The sequence below is a fragment of the Megascapheus bottae genome, chromosome 9 (genome assembly GCF_031878675.1).
Source record: "Megascapheus bottae isolate mThoBot1 chromosome 9, mThoBot2.hap1, whole genome shotgun sequence".
NCBI lineage: Eukaryota > Metazoa > Chordata > Mammalia > Rodentia > Geomyidae > Megascapheus > Megascapheus bottae.
In genome coordinates this window covers 64,792,670-64,800,464 of record NC_143517.1, presented here as the reverse complement: position 1 = coordinate 64,800,464, position 7,795 = coordinate 64,792,670, and the positions used below count along the sequence as shown (strand labels likewise).

The following is a 7,795-nucleotide window of genomic DNA, read 5'->3' as shown; positions in this document are numbered from 1 at the left end:
TATTCTTTTGTTTTTAGTTTGTGTTGGGTTTCGTATGCTATTTTCATATATAAGGTGTAGCAAGTCTACAGTGCTTTACTGTTCAAAAGAAAACATACTCATTACCTTATTTATGTAACTGTAAGCCTTCGGTGTATCACCTTTACAATAGAATTAAATAGAAAGTTGTGTACACATATATGCGCACTTTTCTGAATGAGCAAGAGGAATTGATTTAACTTGGTGACTTAAAGCCTCTGTATAAGAAAACATAGAATACATATAGCACACAAATCGGGAAAGTAAATATTTAGAATTTTCAGACCATTGATGTTTTTAATAACTTTAAGAATTGTCTAAAAGTGAAGTTTGTGTACTGATTCTTCAAAGCAAAGGAATAATAAGTTTCTCAGAATTGCAGATACTTTTGAGAGTATACAGGTAAATAACACATATGACAGTTACTTTGATTATGAACAAGATTTCAGAGTACTAACTTTGGTTTTGTGTATACTCATGTATCTTTCTTTTTGAAGTATTTGTTCAGGTAATTTTATTTGGATAATGATAGTGTTACTAAGATTTAATTTTTGGTGTGTAAATATTTACTCTACTGTTTTTTTGTAAGCGCTATTCAATTTAAATCAGAAAAACAACTGAGAATTTTAAAATTGTAAAACATCTTTTTAAAAACATATTAGGATAGAGGCCGGGAGTTTGGCAGGAGAGATTCTGTAGCTTACAAAACACAGTGAACAGGGAGGCGGTGGGGGGGAGGGTAAAGGGTACCAAGACATATGAAAGGGTATCAATGTATGTGAATTAATGCACTTTCTATATGGCAAATATCATGTAACCATTTATTAATTACAATAAAAATATAAAAAATAAATAAAAGATGGGGCAAAGAATAACAAAACAAAACAAAGCAGTGAACAGTGAGATACAAAACTGTATAAGATACTGATATTAATGTATACAATACAATAAAATATGCAAATACAAAATCCTAAGGATTTTATCCTAAGGATATATTGATAATCCTTATCAACCTAAGGATTAAATAATTGAAAAATAATTGGCAAATTCTATGACAATGTATGTACATTTTGGAACAAGAATGATTTTAATTACTAAGTCTAAAACCTTTATTTTTTATTACCAGGGTATACATAGAGTGGTTACCACGTTTGTAAGGTAGTGAGTATATTACTTCTTGAACATTGTTACCCCTCCCCAAGTTTTACTCCCACATCCTCTACTTCCACCCCTATCAGGTTGTAAGGTTTATTTCCAACATATTGTTAAGACCGAAAATCTTGAAGCCACAAAAACTGAGACAGATAAATTGGTAATAAAAGATAATGTACACAAATTCAAAAGGTACATAATAGATTTTAAAATATATAGACACTGGGAGATCAGATTGAAGGATATTTGAAATACACAAAGGATATTGAAAATTTGTTATGATGAGAAGAGTTTCTTAATAGAAAAAAAAGAGAATCAATAGACATTTTTCCAATGATCAAGTATACTTGAAAATGATAAACTAAGTGCTAGTCAAATAAATACAAATTGAAGTAGGACAGTGATATCACATTGTGATATATATATATATATACACACACACACACACATGTGTATATGTAGTATGGCATAGAAGAAGCTGACAACAATTTACAAGTGAGAAGACTTGACTGGCACATATGATGTCAGAGTCATCATTTTGGCACACATTATCTATTTAAATTAAAATACACACATCAATAGGGAAAGCCTACCCCTTGTTAGTTCAATCATAAATTAAAGCACAATGAAAGTATTTATCTAAGGCAGCCCACTCATCATAGCCAATCAGTGAACATGAAGACAAACCCGAGAAATGATTACAAAAATTGAGAAATTAACATCACCAACTATTTCTTAATCACACAAAAAATAAAACTACATCAGGGGAAATGGACAATAGTGTGATTTCGATGGTTTATTGTTTTCGGAGAATAGAAAAAACTGAAATAGCAGGTACTGAAAAATGTCTTTTAGGTGAAACAAACAATAAAATTTCATAAAGAGTAAACTAAAATTGCTAATGCATCATCATCAGATGCTTTTCTATCCTATGTTCAAACCACATTGTCTGGACACTGAAGCTCTATAGCAAATCTCAAATGGAGTATCATCAGTAGTGTTTTCAAGGCCTTTATATTCCCATACAAATATTATATTTATATTTCCAGTTGCTCCAAATGAGGCCAAATATTTGATTAAATTCTTGTTGAATGTCTATTTTAATTGAGAAATACTTGGATTCTTTGACCATATCTACAATTTTGATTCATGCCCACGATTTCTCTTAATGTCTGGAGGTTTTCCTTGAAATTATTCCAGAAATATATTACATTTCAAGTGCATGAGGTTTTGTATGCCCCTGGTTATAATCATCCCTGAAGTTAAGATTTTTTTTGTAATCTTGGGGCTTGAACTTGGGCCTGAACACTGTTCTTGGGCTTTCTCAAGGCTAGAGCTCTACCACTTCTGGCTTTTCCTATGTATGTGATATTGAGGAATGGAACCAGGTTCTTTGTCCATGTTGGGCAAGCACTTTACCACTAGGCTTATGTCCTGGCCCTAAAGTTAAGAATTTTTTAACGCAATCTCATTTTATAATTTTATTGAAAAAGGAAGCGATAGAAACCTACCATAGTAGTGTTACCAATGTGATGTGACTAACCAGAGAGAACAGAACAACGCAACACCCAAAGGCAATGCCACTACGCCTTCACTCACACTTGTCATCTTTCATGGCTCCTGCTGTGTGAGGAGGCCTGAGAAGTTATGACCATTAGATCTTGTCTGACACCTTTCCGTTCACTAGTGCTGGATTCCATATAGCTGAATTCTGCATAGCTATCCCATCAAAACACCTTTGAGGAATTTTTCACTCATTTTATACAAACTGAAGGTTTCCTATCAGTAAAATATATTATGTCATTCTTGGTCTTGGTTTCGATGGTCTCAATACTGCTGATTAAATGGTCATCGTGTGCCTCTCAAATGTCGAATGTTTTTTAATTCCCATTCCTCATGGAGAATGAGTTCTCATATTTAAAGTCCAAGTCCATGTAATATACAAGTTCATGTTCTTTACGACAGGCAGGGAATAGTTAGCGGAGAGCTCTCGTTAGCTGAATCTTTCTCAGTAAGACTTTGCTTTCTTATTTCTTCCTCTGTCTGTTTTGAGTTACAGCTGACATTGGCTTATTATCTCTGATTCTCCTTCAGAAAAGACTTTTTCCCCCTTTCTGTATATCAGGGCAACTAATGAGTTCTTGGAAGACACTCAGGAAGGGACTAGCGTCTTTCAGTGTAAGAATTCCTTGTCCACGAGCATCGTTAAGGGAGCTTCCTCGGTGGCGCCTTGTCAGGGCTTGGTGCTTATAATTTGCAAAGAAGAGCTGGCCATCAGCCTGGATACACAACCGAGAGGCTTCTGATTTATTTATTTATTTTAGATTCCTTATTTTACTGGAATTATATCAGGCCTTAACCAAGCACTCTCTCAGATTCCAATTTTCCACCATGCCATGATAAGGTAATTTTCTTACCGCTAACACAGGCTATGCGTTCCAGGCAAGAAGATGGGATGAAGATTAAGGCGAATATTTTCAATCAGGTATATGCAGAGAACTTTAACTGCATTTATAAACAGAATCCACTATTATATTGGATCATGTATTGGACTTGTAATGATGATAGTAATGTCTAATTTTATAAGATCCTGAATTGGCATAACTACATTCACAGTAAATGTGTCAGATGTCAACAATACTAGTGCTACAATCTTGTTCCTAGGTTTATTAACTGCTGTGTCCTGTGGCATTTTCACAGAATGGCTGTATAACGTTGAGCCAGAGGCGGCATTCACTTCTAACATAAATACAAGAACAACCTTAATAAAACAGATGAATTGCACTGCACTGTAAATTAGACTGTTCTAATGGACTCTGCAGTGAAGGTATCAAAAGAATAACGAATGTGATTAGGTTTACTCCACCAAAGACAGTGACTGTAAATCAAAGGAGGCTGCCAATTTTTATTTCATTTTATTTTACTTTACTTATTTTATTGGTTTTTCTCATTCATGTTTCTCACCTCTTGAGGGAGCAATTGATTTGCCCTTAGCTCATAGCTCAGTCATCTACACTCCAAGTTATTTTTTTTCATGTCTATGCTCAGAATCACAATAGAAATTGAGAAAAAAAACACTCCTAAAATCAGACTAGTGCATGCCTTCTAAAAGAGATTCAACCTGCAGTCTGGTGAGCTTGAACATCAGGTCTTCTAAGGGAGTTTGAATTATGTATAGTGGACATTATATGTTCAGAAAGTGTGATATATACATATATAAATATACACACATACATATATGCACAGAAATTAATTCTTGGGTCTTCTGAGGGTTTTTTTTTGCTTGTTTGTTCTCATAGAAGCAGACCAAACCAAAAAAACAGACCAACCTAGGAGAATGCAGGTTGACCTGATAATAAAACTGGTCAAAGGCCTTTTTTTTTTTTTTCAAAAATGGCTTGAGGAATGGAAGTCACCATTCATAGAAATGGTGAGTAGACACAAAAGACAGGAGAACATCAAGGAAAGTCACCAAAAAGTAGAGTTTTGTGTAGAAATCAATTTTTGTAAAAATGGGATGAAGTGTCCAATGTATCTGGCATGAGAAGAGCTAGAAGAGGCAAGAGTTAACATCCAAAGGAAGCTGATGTAAATACTTTTTTTTTTCAAATATTTGAAGACATCATTTAATGAAGCTGATTAAGAAGACATGATTCCAAAGTCTGCCTTTTCTAAATCAAGACCCGGTAAAGCATTTATGTATCAATTAGTATCTTTTTTCCCCTCTTAATAATCTTGATGCGGGGTCCCTCGATTCCCATTTGATTGTCTTTATTTTCTCGGGTTGTTTTCTTTCTTCCTTCCCAGTGGGTGTGTGTGCAGAGAAATGCAGCCTTAGTGCAGAAGCCCACAGGCATTGAGCTGATAGGACCTGATGAAGTAATACACTACCTCACTGGATCCCTACGTGCTGTAGGACCACATGGTGGACTGTGGCTGTCCTGGGAGAGCAGGACTGCTTGGTTCTAGTGTAAATCACGGAAGATTGGACTCACCTGCTGGGTGACACAGATAATTGTCGTTGGCTCAACTCTTTGAGCTTAGCTGCTCCCACATGGGTACGTGTAGATCGGACCCCTCCTAAGATGTCACGGATGGTATAGTCTACATCCCCCTTAAAGGAGACTTCCACTGCCTTTCCCTCTGAGGCCCTGTACTCAGCCACACCACCCGCATACTTCTTCATGGCCGCTTCAGAACTCATTCCATAGAAGAGCTTGTACTCCTTACCATCCCTTTCAACAAGCTCACCTCCCGATTCACTGTGTCCAGCCAGCATGCCACCTAGCATCACAAAGTCAGCTCCTGCCCCCAAAGCCTTGGCCACATCCCCAGGGCAGCTGCAGCCTCCATCTGAAATGATGTGGCCTTGGAGACGGTGTTCAGCATCTGCTCGTTCCATCACTGCATGAGCTGTGGACACCCTGCTCCCCTTTTCTCCCGGGTTGTACACCCAATGCCTGGCCCCAGTTCCAAGAGGATTAGCTCTTCCACCATCTCGCCTGTTACCACATTCCCTGCCATGATAGTGTGTTGGCGGAAATGCTTCCGTACATCCATTACAAATTCAACAAAATGTTCTGAATAGCCATTTGCCACATCCAGGCAAATACATTTCACCTGGGGAATAGCTTCTAGGATCTGTTCCAGTGGTTCAAAATCAGAAGAGCTGGTGCCTGAGCTGGCAGCCAAATACTCAATACAGTCAGGATTCTTGCTAGCAAAGGCTTGCCACTGATCAAGGCTGTAGTGGCTTATGGATAGCAGTGAAGAGAGAGAACTTACAGAAAGCTGCTGCCATCTCAAAGGTGCCCACGGTATCCATATTGGCAGCAAGGAGGGGTACACCAGTGTACATCCACTTTGAGTTCCGAAAAGGAAAGGATCTTGTGAGATCCACCTCACTTTGAAATTTAAGGGTTCTGCTTTTTGGCCTCAACAGGACATCCTTGAAATCTAGCTTCACCTCATTGTCAATACGAGGCATGGCAGGGTTTCCTGTAGCCTCGGCCGAGGTGGCAGTTGATCAAAGATCCCTTTCCTTGGCAACTAGTGTCCTACAGCCCCGCTAAACCTTGTAAATACTTTTTAAACCTGAACCTACAGAGCAAACAAAGTCATGCTGTCCCAAGACATAAACTTTAGACTCCTCAGGGAAGAACGTAGCTTCAGGGAAAGCACAGGCATACTTATACGTGTAGTCTCTGTCTGCATAGGAGGAATACTTGAATAGGCCATATTGTCTGACATTTGTTTCCAGCTATTAGTTTAGCATTTAGGAAATCCAGTTCAAATCATAACTTGGGAGTAAATTAAAAATAAGAAATAAGTGATTTCAGCACAAATACTACAGAAAGGCCTTGTGGCCTTGACAGCACAACACAAAGCACAGCAGGCCCTTGGTAGTTGGTGTGGATGTGGGCAGACACCTGGAGAGATGGGGGAACTCTCCCCTGGCGTGGCGCTTGGCTCTTTGAGAACATCTCTCTTTGTGTTCTGTGTTCTCAGGACTCAGTGTATGTACTCTCCTCAATTCTTCTCTGTAGCATGGGCTTGCCACATCATCATTCAGGGCATGGAGCATGTGCTCAGTCCATGCTTGTCAGACCCGCTGAAGGAAAGACCAGGGAACAGGCACTGGCATTGCATCAGCTCAAGCCTGTAGCCCTTATGACGGTCATACAACCAAATAAGTAGCAGAGGACTTATATGAGGAATAACACTCTGCAAAGAGAGAATCTCCTGTTATTTTGACAGGTATAAGAGACTAGAGTGTAGCTCAGTGGAAATCTATAGTAGCAGAACACAAAGATTTCCTTCAAGTCCTTACAGAGTTTTGAGCTGAATATGTACTGCGTGGGTGAAAGTTTGGAGAAGTCTGTGTCGTTTATGATAGACCATTTAGTGTCTGACGAGGGGAGGATGAAGCATGTGATCAAGGAGGATACTAAGCATGAGTGCCTTATCCCACACAGGAACTGGCAAACTCGTAGGCCATGGCATCAATTCCACGACAGCAGGAAAAGGAGTTATTTTCTAGATCAGTGTTTTCTTATTCTAGGTGGAAAACCATACAGAAAACCCAAAGTCCCACAAAGCTAATGGTGAATATAAAGCTGGCAGTCACATCTCCTGAGTCGTCAGTGCTACCCATTGAACCCAAACAGCATGGCACATGTTTGTTGTTTTGCTCAATATCCTGGCAAGCATGTTGAAAGAGGAAACATAGACTTCTAGGAAGATCTGACTGACTCATTTGCCTCATTCAGATATAAGATTCAGTGCACACATGTTACATATGTGGAAATGAAAGTAGGAAAATTGAGGGGATGATGGGACCGGGGGATCTAGGGGAGAATGAGGAAAAGTAAGCATTGATCCAGATGCATTGTATTGGTAATCTGACACATTCACTTGAAACCCCTTTTCACAACTACTTACACATAATCGAAAGTAAATTTTCATTTTAGAAAATGTTTGGCTCATTCATTGGCTTTGCAATATTTATCTTGTTTAAATATTGATTCATGCCACATGGTTTATGTTGAGATAGCTACTGTGGCCAGTTTTCCTCCAGTCCACTTACAAACATATTTCTTGCTCATGGATTCGAAAACAACATATG

General features: G+C 38.4%; 1 pseudogene; it reads right to left on the bottom strand.

Annotated features, from left to right (window-relative positions):
- Positions 1-5,135: 5,135 nt before the first annotated feature.
- LOC150059284 (GMP reductase 2 pseudogene) lies at positions 5,136-6,157 on the bottom strand (annotated as a pseudogene).
- Between the last annotated feature and the right edge of the window lie 1,638 nt (positions 6,158-7,795).